Consider the following 19,706-nt stretch of genomic DNA (forward strand, 5'->3'; position numbering starts at 1 on the left):
ATCAACTAAGAAGATACGGGGAGAAAGTAGATGATGTGCATGTGGTAGAAAAGATCCTTCATTTTTTAACACCTAAATTTGATGATGTGGTGTGTGCTATTGATAAGTCTAAAGATTTAGACTCTATGACGTTAGAACAATTGGAAAGTTCTTTACTAGCCCATGAAGAGAAAATGAAAAGGAGAAAAGAAGAGCCACTAAAGCAACTTCTTAAAACTCAAGCATCCTTCAAAGGACTTGAAGGTGAGACAAGTTACAAAGAAAATGGACAATGGTGAGGCCTTGGAAGAGGAAAAAGTTATACCAATAAATTCAACAATGAAGATAAGAGTCACCAGTCATTCAGACGTCGTGGCTGTGGTCAACGAGGAGGTAGAGGACATGGAGCCTATCAAGGTACAAATGAAATGAGGTATGACAAATCTAAAATTGAGTGTTATAACTGTCATAAAATTGGGCATTACTCTTGCGAATGTCATAGTAATGTTGAAGAGACAGTTAATCTTATTGACAACAACAAAGACAGAGATGAGTCAACGTTGTTATTAACACTCAAAGAAGAAGATACAGATGATTGCAGTTTATGGTATCTTGACAATGGAGGAAGCAATCATATGTGTGGCCACAAAGATAAGTTTGTGGAGATAAAGAAGACGGTGAAAGGTAATGTGTCTTTTGGAGATACCTCAAAGATCCAAATTGAAGGGATACGTATGATTTTGATATCTTGTAAAAATGGTGGCCATAAATTGATTAACAATGTTTATTATATGCCAAAATTGAAAAGTAATATTTTGAGTTTGGGTTAACTTCTTGAAAAAGGATATGATATTCATATGAAAAATATGCATCTTTGGCTAAGAGATTCAAGTAACAACTTAATTGCTAAAGTGCATATGACAAAGAATAGGTTGTTCCCTTTGAATCTTGAGACCGTCGATGCAAAGTGTTTGAAGGCAAATGTGCAAGATGACTCATGGTGTTGGCATATGCGATTTGGGCACTTGAACTTTGAAGCACTCAAATCAATAGGAGACAAGAACATGGTTGATGGGATTTCGTCAATCAACCATCCAAATCAATTGTGTGAAACTTGTCTTCTTGGAAAANTTTTTTAACACCTAAATTTGATTATGTGGTGTGTGCTATTGAGGAGTCTAAAGATTTAGACTCTATGACGGTAGAACAATTGGAAGGTTTTTTACTAGCCCATAAAGAGAAAATGAAAAGGATAAAAGAAGAGCCACTAAAGCAACTTCTTAAAACTCAGGCATCCTTCAAAGGACTTGAAGGTGAGACAAGTTATAAAGAAAATGGACAATGGCGAGGCCGTGGAAGAGGAAGAAGTTATACTAATAAATTCAACAATGAAGATAAGAGTCACCAGTCATTCAGAGGTCGTGGCCGTGGTCAACGAGGAGGTAGAGGACGTGGAGCCTATCAAGGTACAAATGAAATAAGGTATGACAAATCTAAAATTGAGTATTATAACTGTCATATAATTGGGCATTACTCTTGCGAATGCCATAGTAATGTTGAAGAGACAGTTAATCTTGTTGACAACAACTAAGACAGAGATGAGCCAACGTTGTTATTAGCACTAAAAAAAGAAGATACAGATGATTGCAGTTTATGATATCTTGACAATGGAGCAAGCACTCATATGTGTGGCAACAAAGATAAGTTTGTGGAGATAAAGAAGACGGTGAAAGGCATGTGTCTTTTGGAGATACCTCAAAGATCCAAATTGAAGGGATAGGTATGATTTTGATATCTTGTAAAGATGGTGGCCATAGATTGATTAACAATGTTTATTATGTGCCAAAGTTGAAAAGTAATATTTTGAGTTTGGGTTAACTTCTTGAAAAAGGATATGATATTCATATGAAAAATATGCATCTTTGGCTAAGAGATTCAAGTAACAACTTAATTGCTAAAGTGCATATGACAAAGAATAGGTTGTTGCCTTTGAATCTTGAGACCGTCGATGCAAAGTGTTTGAAGGCTAATGTGCAAGATGACTCATGGTGTTGGCATATGCGATTTGGGCACTTGAACTTTGAAGCACTCAAATCAATAGGAGACAAGAACATGGTTGATGGGATTTCGTCAATCAACCATCCAAATCAATTGTGTGAAACTTGTCTTCTTGGAAAACATGCAAGGAGGAGTTTTCCAAAGGAAACTACATCAAGAACCAGTTAGCCACTTCAACTTGTACACACCGATGTGTGTGGTCTAATCGATCCACCTTCTTTTGGTAAAAGAAAATACTTCTTGCTATTTATTGATGATTTCAGTAGAAAGACTTGGGTATACTTCTTGAAGCAAAAATCTGAAGTTTTTGTTGCCTTTAAAAATTTCAAAGCACTTGTAGAAAAAGAAAGTGGTTATGAAATAAAAGCATCAAAGTTCCGATAGAGGAGACGAATTCACTTCAAAAGAATTTAAAAAATTTCAAAGCACTTGTAGAAAAAGAAAGTGGTTATGAAATAAAAACATTAACGTCCGATAGAGGAGACGAATTCACTTCAAAAGAATTTAATGACTTTTGTCAATCTCATGGAATTCGTCGCTCTCTAACGGTACCTTACTCGCCTCAACAAAATGGAGTTGCATAAAGAAAGAATAGAACAATTCTTAATATGGCTAGATATATGTTGAAAGCTAAACATCTACCAAAAGGATTTTGGGCAGAGGCTATTTCTTATGCAGTTTATTTGAGCAACAGGTCTCCAACAAAAAATGTACGAGATCAAACGCCTCAAGAAGCATGAAGCGGAAGAAAGCCAAATGTCAAGCACTTGAGAATCTTTGGGAGCATAGCATATGCTCATGTTCCATATCAAGGGAGAGTAAACTTGACGATCGAAGTGTCAAGTATGTATTTATTGTCTATGACGCGAGTTCAAAAGGCTACAAATTGTACAATCCAAGCAATGACAAGGTGGTGGTGAGTCGTGATGTTGAATTTGATGAAGAAAAATTATGAAATTGGGAGACTCCGAAAGAAAGAACATATGATTTTCTTCCATACTTTGGAGATGAAGAAGAACAAGAGACCATGGCACCTGATGCAACCCCACCTCATTCACGAGCAAATGTTGCATCTCCGTCTACTCAAGAGAGTTTAAGTGAAAGACCACATAGGATGAGGAGCATCCAAGAACTCTATGATGACACAGAAGAAATTACTAATTTTGATTTTTTGTGTTGCCTCTTTGTTGATAGTGAACCAATGAATTTTGATGAAATTGTTACTGACAAAATGTGGAGACAAGCCATGAAAGAGGAGATTCAGTCAATAGAGAAGAACAACACTTGGGAGTTAACAACTCTTCCCAAGGATCATCGAGCAATTGGATTCAAATGGGTATACAAGGCGAAAAAAAATGCCCATGGAAAGGTAGAGAGATACAAGGCAAGACTTGTGACTAAAAGCTATAAACAAAGGCATGGCATCGACTATGAGGAAGTCTATGCACCTGTTGCCCGCATGGAGATGATCCGTCTATTGATCTCTTTGGAGGCACAAATGAAGTGGAAAATCCATCAACTATATGTTAAATCAACATTTTTGAATGGACATCTTGAAGAAGAAGTCTATGTTGAGCAACCATTGGGCTTTGTGGTTAAAAATCATGAAGATAAGGTGTTGAGGTTGAAGAAAGACTTATATGGGTTGAAGCAAGCTCCACGAGCTTGGAATAGTCGCATTGACAAATACTTTCAAGACATTGGATTTACTCGTTGTCTCCATGAATACGCTCTTTACATTAAAGTTCATACTAATGGAGATATTTTGCTTGTTTGTCTTTATGTTGATGATCTCATTCTAATGGGTAACAACCCAGTTTTATTTGAAGCTTTCAAGAAAGCTATGTCCCTTGAGTTTGAGATGACGGACATAGGGCTCATGTCATATTACTTGGGCCTAGAAGTGAAGCAAATAGAGGAAGGCGTCTTCATATCTCAAGAAAGCTATACAAAAGAGATTTCAAAGAAGTTCAACATATTTGATTGCAACCCTGTGAACACCCCAATGGAAAGTTTAACAAAATTCTCAAAGTTTGATGATAGAGAAAAGGTGGACTCCACTCTGTTCAAAAGTCTCGTAGGAAGTCTAAGGTACTTGACATGCACAAGACCAAATATACTCTTTGTGGTTGGAGTAGTAAGTCGCTTCATGGAAGCTCCTACCTCTACTCACTTGAAGGTCGCTAAAAGAATTATTCATTACCTAAAAGGTATGATCGACCTTGGACTATTTTATTCTTCTGATGATGATTTTAATCTTGTGGGATATTGTGATAGTTATTATGCAAGAGATGTTGATGATAGAAAAAGCACATCTGATTTTGTGTTTTTCTTGGGTGATAGTGTTATTTCTTGGAGTTCAAAGAAACAATCAATTGTTACTCTCTTGACTTGTGAAGCTAAATATGTGGCAGCGACATCATGTACGTGTCATGTTATTTGGTTGAGGAGATTGTTGAAGGAACTCAATTTGCCGCAAATTGATGCCACAATGATTTGTGTAGATAACAAATCTGCGCAAGCACTTGCAAAGAATCCAGTGTATCATGATGGGAGCAAGCACATAGACACAAGGTATCACTTTATCCGATAATGCATTGCCAAGAAAGAGGTAGAACTCAAGTATGTGAAATCTAATGATCAAGTTGTGGATATCTTTACAAAGCGTCTTAAGTTTGAAGATTTTCAGAGATTGAGATCAAGCATTGGAATAAAGAAGAAAAATCAAAATTAAGATAGAGATTTGTGGGGTCCATATATATATTTTGAAGTCATCATTTGATGCATTAGGCAAACAACAGTAGTCTTCCATTGCTGCAAAATTGCAACAATGTCAAAAAGCATAAAAGTTATTTACCCACAAGTTTGAATTGTTAGTTTCCATTGATGTCATTAGTGACATCAAATGGGCATAATTTTTCTTATAAATAGAACACTTATTTTCATTTATAAGGACTAAGTGCTCTATTTATAAGGACACACCAAAATAGAGAAGCAATAGAGAGTAGAGAGAGAAATCCACAAACTATTTCTTAGTTTGTGAGAAAATAATGTGGAATTAAAATTATTTTGAGTTGCATGAAATAAAAAAGTGTTGAGTAGTAGTATTTTGACACTACCAAGTTTTTCATCAATATTATTGCTTTACTTATTCGGTTTTCATATTTACCCATTTTAATATTTGGTGTCGTTGTTACTATTGTCACGCCCCGAGCCTANTCCTATTGCTATTTAGTTTGGACATTATCCTAGGTGTGATTATCATTTTGTCCAATAGGAGTATCTTATTTGCTCCCTTTATTCTTTTCAGTATTATCATGATGTAAAAGCAAAAATAATTGACATGGAACTAATGTTATTTGCCAAACTGAATACCTCCAACCATGGATATGACCTTGACAGTTCATATGTCCCAATGCCACCGTCAGGATTCTGCAGATTAGATCATAGAAAAAGACTTCATTAATAATTCAATGAAATATGTAGTTTCATGAGAATTAGAAAAACCAAATGCAATTGATGTAACTATCAAGAATCCAATTGCAAGAATCATCAAAAGTACGGGTGGGCATAAAGCAAAAGAGAATGAACAAAAATCGACATAACTGAAATTTTCAATTTCACAGTTGATATCTTTATAACCTTGGTTCTTCAGTTCGGTGTTCAGTTTCAAGGGTGCAGTTTCTCGATTAACCAAAGAACCAAAGTTTTTAAAAAAGATTTTAAGCCCCTCAGTCCCTCACCCAGTAACCCATAGCATAGCCTTAGCGCAACGAATTATCATTTTCCTCTGCTTACATTTTAGCTTATACAATCATGCATTATTATGTTAAATAATTTTCCTCTGCTTACATATTAGCTTATACACCCATGAAAGTGGCTCCATTTCAGTTAGCAAAATCGACAAATAGAAAACCAAAAAGCTTAATGGGACTTTTGGCGAAACTAAACCAAGCCGACTGATGCCAACCCCTAATCAAAAGGTTGATCTAATGAGGAAAAAAAATACATTTCCGATTACGAGAAAAACTGCTTTTACCTGTAAAGACAGCATAACATTTACAGCATCATACATACTATTTGCCTTCAATGGTTCACCAACGATTTCCAAAGGTAGTTTAGAAAGTAAAAGTCATGCCTGATAGACATGGCATAGGGAGATTAGATTACTACAAATGATAATGTCTCAATGAGTCATAAAGGTTTCACAAAAGTGCCTACTTTAAGTCCCTCCGCAGTACAATCTGAAATAATCCAACCATGATCAGCAGTAGAGAAAGGCCAAGCCCCTTTTGAAATATGACGATACCAGAAATCAAGATTGCCTAGGCAATCATCTAACACCTTTATGCAAAAGAAAGAATCTAGCAATTAATAAACCCAACACTGGAGATGAAAATGAAGATAAATAAGGAAAAAGTGACACATATATATATGCTAAATAACAAAGGCATTACTTGTGAGTCTTTCATGAACTTATGTGCTTTTCTCAAGGTTGGACCATATTCTTCAACGAGGTTTGTTGAAATGCTTGCTTGAATAGCAAAAGAAGTATCCCATGATTGACTTCCATTTGATCCCTGAAATTTGGCATTCACATCATCTTTAGCCTACTAGAAATTAAAAAAGGCAAAAAATGTTAAACAATTAATATCAGAGTAATTTTAGTGGGAATTGATGAAATTCTTACAATGCAGAACAGTACTACTTTTGGAGAACAACAAATTAGAAGTTAAAGACATGAATATTATGAAATGAAGTTACTAGACCTGCATTTTCATTCCATCTTCAGCAATCCATAGATAATCATATAATCGTGGAAGATGTAACTTAAAAGCTTCCGAATTAGGATCTTCAGCCCAGCAACAAAGCATATTTAAAACCTATACATGAGGGATATTCAATTTACGCAAAAAGGAAAGGGAAGAATATAAGATGTAGCTCTATCTCTAACTTAGAAGATAAGACTAGAGATGAAAGTTATATATGATCAATTTTATGGATCTTCGTTGACCATGTTACTCCATTTAAACTAATCTTAGGCAGATATTATATAAAATAAAATTAAAAGAAGAAAAAATTCTATATGTTTTCTGAAAAGCTAAACAACTCTTTGAAAGCGTAAGACNTGTAAAGACATTTCTTTAAAACTTCTTTGGGAATACATAGTTCCCTAATAACTTCGAGAAAATGAACTCAACTTTTTACTCTTTACTTTACTTGAAACTCTTTACTTTACTTGAACTCTTGGCTTGATGTGAAACTCTTAACTTAACATGAAACTCTTAACTTTTGACTTGACTTGAAACTCAATACTTTTCACTCGACTTGAAACTCTATACTTAACTTGGAACTCTATACTAACTTGGAACTTGAGCCTTAGAATGAAGTTAAAACGTTCAACGAAGACTCTTGAAAAGTTTGAAGACTTGCTTTGACTTACTTAACTTCTAAGCTTAACTTCTAACTTCACTTGACTTGGAAACTAACTTCACTTGACTTGGAAACTAACTTCACTTGAGTTGGAATCTAACTTCACTTGAATTGGAATCTAACTTCACTTGATGGAATCTAACTTCACTTGAATTGGAATCTAACTTCACTTGACTTCGATCCTAACTCACCTTGAATTGGATTATGGATTCAAGGGTAATGATCTCATGTTTACGACACTTCTCATTTTCTTACTCACTTGCTCGAGTCTTGAAACAAGTTACTAGAAATTGTAGACGACTCCTCACAAAGACTCAAAGGGATTTCCTTAGAATATTTGAAAGAATTCTCAAAACATAACTCTCAACTCTACCTTGAATTTGAATTATGAATTCAAGATTTTGATCATGTTAGGAATGACTTTGTAGGTGTTTAGAAGTAACTTAGAGTAGTTAGAATCGAAAAGGAGTGAATGCGCACTTTAAATGAACTCAAATGGGGCAACCGACGACAACTGGATGGGGCAGGTGACCCTGGCGCCANGATGAGGGTAGTAGAGGTCTTCCTGTGAAAATATTATGTATAAGGGAGTAGAAACACAAATATGTGACTTAGAATTGCAGTAGTTACTGTTCAAACTAACCTTTGCACATTCATTGTGTGCTTTATTCCAATTTATTTCATCATAAGGGACTGTGAAGAGCTCATTTCTCAGAGACGAAACTATTGGTGTGATTGGTCCAACAAACTTTTTACCGTATAAGTAGGACATTGGTAGATAAACCATCCGACAATGACTCCACATCCTTCCTAAAAGAGTGAACAAAATAAATTACTTCATTTTCATGAAGAATATATGAAGAAAATCAAGCCTTGTATTTCATATTTTGCCAGACACAAAAGATACTTTAGATCCTCCTTTTAAGTATATTATCGTCAAGTAATGCACAAATAAAACCACATACTAACCTGGATGAAATGGAAGGAAATAAGGAAGAAGCCATATCTCTGGAAGAAGTGGATTGTTCCTAGACCAATCAAATACTCCAAGCACCTAATGAATCAGTAGAAAAAGAAAATTAATGATAATCAAGACTGCAAAGATGTAAGAAAGAGCAAGTAAAAGTTAAATTTACTGAACTGAGAGCCACATTTTCCCCCATGAGGCTATTGCAGTGGCACTACCATGGTCCAAAATCCATTTGCGGCCCTTCTCCATTGCCCCTTCTCCACCATTAGCTCCCTCACCAAGCAACCTCAGAGTTACATAGCTCATAACAGAACCAAACATGGTACTGTGACTTTCAATATGCAAACCCCACCCACCATCACAGTTCTGTCATTTAATGTTTAGAATAAACGGTAAAGAAAGTTTCAACTACAGAAGTATTCAATTAATATAATAGAATAAGATGAAATGTAATGTACATGCCTGATGATTGTAGATATAACGGCATATCTCTCGTATATGCTCTTTGGATAACACTGCATTCAGTGCCCCAGTAATAGATAAAACAAAAACCTATACCATTAAAGGAATGAATAAAGTGAAGTGTATAATAATATTGACCAACCACATATCTAATAAAGACTACGCAAGAAAAGAATATTACCAAACCAGGCATTTGACACATTGGTCCTCCACAATCTCCTACCCAATGACTATCATGAGCTTGTAGAGTAGAATAAAATTTTATGGCTCTTCCTAAGGTGGTAGCTACATTATCTTCTGTTATATCTTCAATGCCTTTGAGTTGAACTTGGGGCACATTTGTACCAAGGGGGTTCTTCTTTGAAAACTGAAATTCAGAAAATAAAACAGACAAGAATGTGAGAACAATGAACAAACTACTATGCTTCTCCTAGAACACTTACTAAAAGAATCTATAAATGTCATGTTTCCAAGTGTCTATTTTAATATTGAAGTGCATCATGTACTAGTGGATATAAAGTGGGAAAGTAATGTCATTATTTTTTTAGCTCATACAACAACTATTACATGTTTTTCACATAATTTTCTACAGATTACTTCATTACATCTTAAATTACTATCCACTTTCTTGACATTTACCTGTCAAAGATATCCTACATCTATATAAACGATGTTTTTCTTTGTGTGGTAAAGATGATAACAATGAAAAGTATTATATTATTGTTCAAATACAAATTAGTTCATTAGTTAGTTAACTAGTTAACATTGTTCATTAGTTTGTTAACAATGTTTACATGTTAACGGATTAGTTAGTTGATGAGTCTGTTGTTCAACTATGAGCTATCAATAATTAGTTTGTTTGTTATCTCAATTCCTAGCTATAAAAGCACAAGTTGAGAGTCACACTTTGTATGCTATTGCAGTTAAACATCAATAAAATTCTCTCATTTCTTCTACATTCAGTTTTCTATCTAGATTCATCAATGAACTGATGAGCTCATTAGCTCACAGTTTTCACATGGTATCAGAGCACTGAGGAATCGATGATGGTTGTGCATGAGCAAAGTCTTAGACGAGAGCAAAGTCTTCTCCTTCAATAATTTTTTCTTTTGAGCATTCATCAATGGTGCTTAAAATCGATCAAAGTGATCCTCTTTACATCGGACCATCAGACGCTTCAGGAGCTGTATTAATTCCCATAAAATTGACTGGATCAGAGAACTATGGGATCTGGAGCAGGTCGATAAGGATTGCACTTCTAGGGAAGAGAAAGTTTGGTTTTGTGACTGGAGCTTGTACTAGAGGATTGTACACTGATGAGCTTCATGAACAATGGGAAACATGTAATGCGATTGTATTGTCCTGGCTTATGAACACTGTTAATGATGATCTACTCAGTGAAATCGTGTATGCAACTACTGCATTTTCAGTTTGGGCAGATTTGAAAGAGCGATTTGACAAAGTGAACAGAATGAGAATCTATCGGCTGCATAGGAAACTCACCACACTCACACAAGGTACAGATTTTGTATCACATTATTTCACTAAATTGAAAACATTATGGAGTGAATATGATGTTGTGATACCAAATCCTTGTTGTACATGTCCTCAATCGAAAGATTATGTTGATCATCTGTAGCAACAGAGGTTAATTCAATTTTTAAGTGGTTTAAATGACTCTTATGATCAAGTTAGGAGATAGATCTTGTTGAAGTAAACTACACCTTCCATTAATCAGGCTTATGCTATGGTTATTGAAGATGAAATTCAGCATTCATCAGTTGTTATTAATGTAGTAGAGAAACCAGAATCAATAGCACTTAATGTGAACAAAAATCAAGGAAAAGAGTATTACAAAGGGAAGAGATGTGACTTTTGTCATTTCACTGGTCACACTAAGAAGAATTGCTACAAGTTGATTGGTTACCCAGAGGATTGGAAGCAAAGGAGAAAGTCTGGATCAGGCTATGGAAATGGCAACACACGCAGTGCATCAAACTCTACCAATGGAGGTAGTTATGGTAGACAGTCCTCTACTAACAATGTGAATTTGAGAAATGCAGGAAACTCTAATGACTATGGAGGACAGAACTCAACAAACAATGCATCTGATAGCCATTGTGATTACTCTCAAGGAACTTTCATTAATCAAGATGAGAGTAGGGCTTTCTTTGCAAAAGGTCATGCATTCACAGATCATGAATACAAGCAGATACTAAACATGTTAAACAAAGAAGGACAAAACTCTAAGCAGATCAACATGGTAGGTATAACTACTTGTTTAATGTCAAATAATTTCACTCAGGATTGGATCATAGACTCTGGTGCAACTCATCACATTATAGCAGACAATCATTCACTCATAAAAAGTCAGGTGTTAGCTAAATCACAGAAGAACCAGGTACACTTGCCTACAGGAGACAAGTTAGACATTAGTCACATTGGTGAGGCATCTGTGTTTGATAACAAGACAGTGAAGAATGTTCTACATGTTCCAAACTTCAAATTCAGCCTATTATCAGTTTCAAAAATCACAAGGGAATTGTCTTGTTTTGTATCATTCTATCCTGATTTTTGTGTATTTCAGGACCTCTTCAGTGGCAAGGTGAAGGGTATTGGTAAAGAAGATGGAGGTTTATACATGTTCAAAGGTAAAATTCCACCACCACACAAGCAAGAAGTTACATGTCAGAAGAAAGTGACTACTACAAGAGCAATAGTCAAAGATGTTGATCTGTGGCATAGGAGGCTTGGAGATCCTTCTGTTCAAGTCCTGAAGATTTTAAAGTTAGTTCATAACAATAAAGACAGTGAAGTCCTTCTAAATGTTCAATTTGTCCATTAGCTAAGCAAACTAGACTTGCATTCCCTATCAGCAGCTCTAGAGCATCTGTAAGTTTTGATGTTGTTCATATGGATGTTTGGGGTCCCTATAAGACCCCTACTATGGATAAGAACACTATTTTCTAACAATTGTATATGACTATAATAGGTTTGTATGGACCTACCTGCTGCAATTGAAATTTGAAACCATTGTTGCCATCAAAACTTTCCTATTAATGGTCAAGACTCAATTTAATTCTCATGTTAAAGTTGTGAGGTCTGATAATGGTACTGAGTTCTTTAACTCTCAGAGCACAAAGTTATTTCAGGAGCTAGGCATTCTACACCAAAGTAGTTGTCCTCATACACCTCAACAAAATGGTGTGGTAAAGAGGAAACAAAGACACATTCTCAACATTGCTAGAGCTATCAAATTGCAATCACATTTGCCTATTAGATTTTGGGGCTACTGTATTAAGGCTGCTGTCTACTTAATGAACAAGTTACCTTCATCTGCCATTGAGAACAAAAGTCCTTATGAAATGTTTTATGCCAAACAACCTTTTGTCTCTCATTTAAGGACATTGGGATGTCTTTGTCATGCCTTAGTATTGGCAAAAGGTGATAAGTTTGCAGAAAGGGTTGTCCCTGCTATTCTCATAGGATATTCAGAGCTTCAAAAGGGATATATATTGCTGGACATTAAATACAATAAAATCTCTGTACATAGAGATGTGATTTTTCAGAAAGATGTTTTCCCTTTTGCACAAGTGATGCCACAGACACAGCCACCATTCACTGTTTCTGACTCTCCTTTAGAGTTGGATAATTGTTTCAATCTAAATGATGGAGTTACTCACACTGATACTGCTAGGGATCCTCATATTGAAGACAGCGTTGTGTTGGATAGTGAGGATGTTCAACATGATAGTGAAATTTCAGAAGAATTCACTTGTGAGAATTCTCCATTACAAGTTGTTTCTTATCAGAATCCTGTTATGCCTACAGATCCTCCCATGAGAAGGACCAGAAGAAGCACTAAAAAGCCTACTTGAATGAAAGATTATCCTACTGTTGGCAAGAAGCAAAGTAGTACTAGGCATCCTTTGATTAATTCTCTATGTTATGACAGCTTAACACCATCTTATAGAGGCAATCTAAGTAAAGTGTCTGATTCTGTGGAGCCCAAACACTTCAGAAAAGCAGTCAAAGATGATAGATGGATACATGCCACGAAGCAAGAGATACAGACTCTTGAAGATAACAAAACTTGGATGGTAGTTGATTTACCACCAGGGATGCATACAGTGGGATTTAAATGGGTGTATAAGGTAAAATATAGAGCAAATGGTGAGATGGAAAGGTTTAAGGCCAGGCTGGTTGCTAAAGGATATAGTCAGCAAGAAAGATTGGACTATCATGATACTTTTTCCCCAGTTGCAAAGATGGTAACAGTTAGATGTGTGATTGCTCTAGCAGTGTCTAAGGGTTGGAATCTCTATCAAATGGATGTCTACAATGCATTTCTCCAAGGTGATATAGATGATGAGGTATATATGGAGATGCCTGAAGGTTTCAGAAAGCCAGAGGAGACAAAAGTTTGCAAGTTACGTAAGTCATTATATGGGCTTAAACAAGCCTATAGACAATGGAACTTAAAACTTACTACTGCCTTGTTGTCTGCTGGTTTCAATCAGAGTGCACATAATTATTCTCTTTTTACTCTCAAGAAAAATGAAGGACTTGTCATTGTCCTAGTTTATGTTGATGATTTATTAATCACAGGCAACAATGCTTAGCTGATCACAGAAGCTAAGAAGAATCTACATCAACAATTCAAGTTAAAAAATCTAGGGGAGCTCAGATATTTTTTGGGAATTGAAGTGTTAAGATCCTCTAAGGGATTTGTTTTAAATCAAAGGAAGTATGTTTTAGAACTTATTGTTGATGCAGGGCTCACTGGTGCTAAACCTACTCTCAATCCTCTTGAATCAAACCTAAGACTCACCTCAGTGGACTATGATTTGGTGAATGGGGTTACTGGATATGAGATCATTTATGACATTACAGCTTATCAGAGATTAGTTAGTAAGCTTCTTTATGCTAATATCACTAGACCTAACATTAGTTATGCAGTACAAACTCTCAGTCAGTTCATGCAGTCTCCTAAAAGGTCACATTGGGAAGCAGCTACAAAAGTAGTAAGATACTTGAAGGGCACAGTAGGCCAAGGTGTTTGGTTGCAAGCTAAACCTGCCACTATGTTAACTTGTTGGTGTGACTCTGATTGGGCAAGTTGTCCAAATACTCGAAGGTCTACTACAGGTTATGTGGTGAAGTTTGGTGATTCCTTGGTGTCCTGGAAATCTAAGAAACAACATACTATCTCTAGGAGCTCAGTTGAGGCCGAATACAGGAGCATGGCTTTAGTTGTATCTGAGATCACCTGGTTGTTGGGGTTATTTACTGTGTCATGAGTTCCTATTCAGGTGCATGTGACTCTTTTTAGTGACAGTAAGTCAGTCATTCAACTTGTCGCTAATCCAGTTTTCCATGAAAGGACTAAGCATATTGAAATTGACTGCCATTTTATCAGAGACAAGATCAAAGCAGGGGTGATAGACACTGTACATGCTCCTACTCAACATCAAGTTGCAGACCTATTGACCAAAGGATTAACTCAATCTCAACATTTGCATCTTCTCATCAAGCTTGGTGTGCTTAATGTCATGCACCCTTTAGCTTAAGGGGTGTGTTCAAATACAAATTAGTTCATTAGTTAGTTAACTAGTTAACACTGTTCATTAGTTAGTTAACACTGTTTACATGTTAACGGATTAGTTAGTTGATGAGTCTGTTGCTCAACTATGAGTTGTCAATAATTAGTTAGTTTGTTATCTCAATTCCTAGCTATAGAGCACAAGTTGAGAGTCACAATTTGTATGTTGTTGCAGTTAAACATCAATAAAATTATCTCCTTTCTTCTACATTCAGTTTTCTGTCCAGATTCATCAATGAACTGATGAGCTCATTAGCTCACATTTTTTACAATTATAGATAAGAAAAAATATTTTTGTACTTGGGCTAAATTCATCCCTAAACTATGGCCTAAATATAAGGTATATTATTTCAGTGAACAAAAAACATCCTTGTACTTTTTAGAACCTCCTTCCATCCATCTCTGTTAAAAATCTCACGGCACAAAAACAAATATGCCAAGCACGTAGCTTTACCCTTAAATAAGGCTTCAAATCTTACAGTTTCTTTTAATCAGAACAACAAAGAATATCAAATTCACCCCAATACCATAGAATGATAAGTGTTGTTAGTCCAGGTTTACGCACCACTCCCAGAAAGTCAACTTTCTCTTAACTTTAAATAGGAAATTATATATTTAGAGAGGTGAATTCAGAAATTAGAGTCAATATAATATTTAAATCTTAGTAGTTATTTCTAAGTGTTCTTAGGAAACTATAATGTCTTTCAGAATAATGACAAAAATGACGAAAACATAAATCAAAGGAAATTTTTAAATGACAGCATCTGATTGAAAATTTCGTCAAAAACACTTTAGGCTATTTTAGAACTAAAAAGCTAAGTTTTTGAAGCCTCTTGCTTGCTGGATCCTGGAGGTGGAAGACAATCAGGACTCGGGTGGGAAAAGTCACACATCTGGCACATTTTTTTTTTTGGTTGGTTGGTTGGTGTCGTTAGTTTCTTAGTGCAATTAATTAATAGAAGGATGGATCTTGCAATTTTTTAAATAGTATAAGGATGTTTTTTGTTTATTAAGATAAAATAACGATGTATTCTATATTTGGGCTATAGTTAGCCCAAAACTCTTGGATCAGGCTCCCCTCCATTACCCTTTCCCTCTATTTCGTCAAGTGCACCCCTAAATAAGAGACACGTGTCTTATTTAAAGTTTAAAGGTTAAGATTATATTATATTAACAAATATCATAAACATAGTTAAGTCAACTAATTTCAGAAAATTACTCTCTAAATTTGATAAAAAATTACAAGCATATTCCCTACAAAATTTTATATTTATTAATATCATTAATTTCATCTTATATTTTATATTTAAATATTAAAGTTTATTATATTTAATGTGAGAATCAACTAAATAATTTTCTGTACTAGTAAACTTTATTCTTGAAATATTATACTACGTTGAGCAACGAAGAAAAAAAAGTGAAGAATTATCAATGTTGAAAAAAAAACCATAAAATAAAAGAACACGAAACAAAAATAAAAAATAAAAAGACAAAAGGCTTTTAGAATAAACGATATCAAAATCATTCCAAGGAGAAAATGTGGTTATTGTACGTTTGAAGGGGAAAATATACGTTTTTTTTAAATATTCGTTTATATTCTTATTTTTGTGAAATAAAAGAAAATAGTGTTTTAAATACAAATATTTTTGAAGATTACTATTTATCACATTAAATATAAATGTTTCATGTTCTACAATTTTAATATTTAAATATAAAAATATAAGATGAAATTAATGCTATTCATAAATATTAAATTTTGTATGAAATATATTGTAATTTTTACCAAATTTAGAGAGTAATTTTTTAAAATTAGTTGACTTAACTATGGTTATGATATTTGTTAATATAATATAATCTTGACATTTAAACTTTAAATAAGACATGTGTCTCTTATCTAGAGGTGCACTTGACGAAATGAAGGAAAGGGGTAATGGAGGGAAGCCGGATCCAAAACTCTTTATAATTAAAGGTTGGTGTATTTAATGACAGAGAATTGAGACCAAGAAAAATATCCTTAATTCTTTAACTTATTCACTATAAAATAGATAATTTTATGTTGAAAGAAGATGTTCTTATTGGTGGACTATTTTGGATTCTTCAAGTAATTCTGAGTTGTTTAAATTAGATGACATTATGTCGGAGTTTGCCTTTAATGTGATTTCTGCATTTTTGAGAATGTTATAAAAAAGAGAGTATTATATGTGTATATATTAGTTTTGGAATAAATTGTTAAATTAGGTCTTAGACCTAACTCACACCCCAAAAGCTAGCTCAAAGAGAGGAGGATTGCCCAAGCCTTATAAGGAGTTCACCNCTGCAACTTCTCAAAATCTGCATTTTTGGTCCGTTTTGGATACGGGGTGTTACATGTTTTGTCTACATATAATTTGATTATGTTTTGCTCTAATATGAGTGTTATCAAAAAAATTATAAAAACACGTCGAGTAATTGTTTTGACATATAATATTTGAGTAAGATAAATTTCATTCTTCGAATGAAAAATAGAGAAATGAAAACTTCCATGACAAGTCACATTATCAAATCTTACTAAAAGTGGGATGCTCCAAAGATGAAATGTTCGATTATCATTTTACCCCTAGACTAAATTAAACATCTAATTAATTAAATAATATTATTTTAATTATATTTTGAATTGTAAGTTATTTATTAGAAAGAGAATGTGGAAGAACAAGAGTCAATTAGGATTTCTAGAATTCTATATAAGTACATAAATCAAGGTTTTTCCCCTTTAAATCTTACATTAAAGAATATGAAAAGTTGTAGCTAAATCAATATATACCACTACCAAATACAAATTTGTCATCTTGAATTCTTCCAATAGCATTTCTACCTACCCCTATGGTAAAAATTTCTTCTTTCTCCATCTTCTATTGTTTGTTTGTAAGATTTTTATCAAATTACAAAGAATTGTTTCAATTCTATTTCTTTATTTATGATTGTTTCTCTTTCTGGATTTCTTGTTACTATTTTGTGTAGAAATATAAAATCACTATACGTATTGTTTTGCAGTGTATCCGGTGCTATTTGGCTTGGAGTAATTTTGATATTCTCAACTAATTACTAATAATTGTACTTATTATGTTCACAACTATAATGTTTTGGAAATACAAATGGACACAAGAGATGATTTTGTTTTTTAATTTTATTTTGCTTTTGCTTAAACTAATCAATAGTTGAGGTGTCTATATTCATGAATTCAGATGAAGATAAAAGAGATAAAAACAGAAAAATTTAGGATGAAGTTCTAGGTACAAACAACTAAATAATCTCTTTTAATGCTATGAAATTATTTGGTGAATTAAAATAAACCTTTTTTACTTAATGCATACTAATTGAACCATTTAAAAAAAAATTGTCTAATACTCTGAACTATTTTATTTTATTCATCTAAATGATTGTTTTGCTTTTAAAATTAATAACGATATTCTTTGCATTTAATTCTTAAAGCTGGTGTTGATTTTTTTTATAAACCAACTAAATTAATTTATGATATGAGAGTAACAATAAAGCGTATAGCAAGTTTGACATCTTCACTTTATTTAATTAGAAATACCTAAAAGAATTTGGAGGAAGAAGAATTCATAAAGTTAGAAATATCAAGTATGACTTCTACATTGTCCTACAATGACTAAGTTTGATTACCTTATATTTACATGAACCAAATTCATTTGATTCAACATTTTTGTGATTTTTTTTATAAATTATACATGCAAGGTTTGGTTCATTACTTTAAAGTTGTGCATAGGATAGATCAAATATTATAATGTTATAATTTCAACCTTATTTTAAGGGAAACAAATAGTAAGATAAATTGAAGGTTAAGTTGGTATTACATTAAAATATAATATTTATTTAACTTTATAAGAGTTTTTAATTATTGACGTATGGAATTATATTAAAAGTGGGATGCTCCAAACTACAAAGTTGGATTACCATTTACCCCTAACACTAAATAAAATGTTATAATAATAAAATGCTAAATAGTAATCATATCATAATTTGCTAAATGCTAAAAGTGGGAAGGTGTTAAGTCAAAATTTGCTCATATAATAATAATAGTAATAATAATGAGATTACTTTACTAATATTAAAAGTAGGAAAACATAAGTTTAAAATAAAATAAGTACAAAATTGTACATTAAATTAATCAACGTTACTCCCCTAACCTAAATACCGATTCTATAATATTTTGTACCAAATAATAAATTTACCATCAAATAAATGACAATAATCAATTAAATGGGAAGTGACCACATATTAACGAATTAATTACGTTTACTGAGAATCTCGAAGGTTGGAAAAATAAAATTTGAAATGTTCATATTCATCTTATCTATTCAATAGATCTTTTCTTTATTTATTTGTCTATTAAGTCAAAATGCCTCCTCTTGCTATATATATTTCATACCTATCCACATTTTCTATGGTTCATGTGTTTTTCATTTTTCGAATTATTAGATCCTCAATTATATTAGAAAATATTATTTTATTTTTTTTAGTTGATTTTCCTTTGATAGTTATTTAAACAGTATTTGAATGTTCAACTTTTTGGACACTATTTACCGTTGCAGCAATGAAATTTTAGTCAAGGATGTATAACTGAGATCAAACATGAGAGTGAATTCCTATAATCTTATAACAAGCTTCAAGAAAGTGAGTTTGTGTTTATTCTACATCAATATAATTGTAATAGCTTATTTTTTTGTGTATGGTATTTTATGATTAATAGTATTTCCTTATATTTGGTAATTCATAATATTGAAAGGTATAACTTTATCTACACAGAGTATTTGATATTATTGGGATAAGACACAAGTACCTCCTTAGACTATGACCGAAATCGCAGAGACACACCTACACTTAACTAGGATCCACTTACTCCCCTAAACTAATTTAAAATGGAATAAATACACCACAAACGCTGACATGACATAGAGTGTGCACACTCTCTTGAAGGCAAGTGATGAGTGCACAATTGGATACATGTCATTTTTTTATTGGTAACTTTATAATTAGTTATAACACATATTTATTGATATTTAAAAATTATATATATTTAATTATTTTATTTTCTTTCTTTGTAAAATATTTATTTTAATTTCTTTTCACTTTAAACTTTTTTTTTAGTTAATTTATTATATTTTCACTTTTAATTATTTTTAAAAAATTGTGTGTATTGTT

At 33.3% G+C, this 19,706-nt stretch overlaps 1 pseudogene; it reads right to left on the minus strand.

The window, feature by feature from the left end:
- Nucleotides 1–19,706, minus strand: part of LOC125855771 (cycloartenol Synthase-like) — a 28,920-nt pseudogene that overhangs the window by 5,185 nt on the left and 4,029 nt on the right.

This window comes from Solanum stenotomum, chromosome 2, assembly GCF_019186545.1.
Source record: "Solanum stenotomum isolate F172 chromosome 2, ASM1918654v1, whole genome shotgun sequence".
Lineage (NCBI taxonomy): Eukaryota > Viridiplantae > Streptophyta > Magnoliopsida > Solanales > Solanaceae > Solanum > Solanum stenotomum.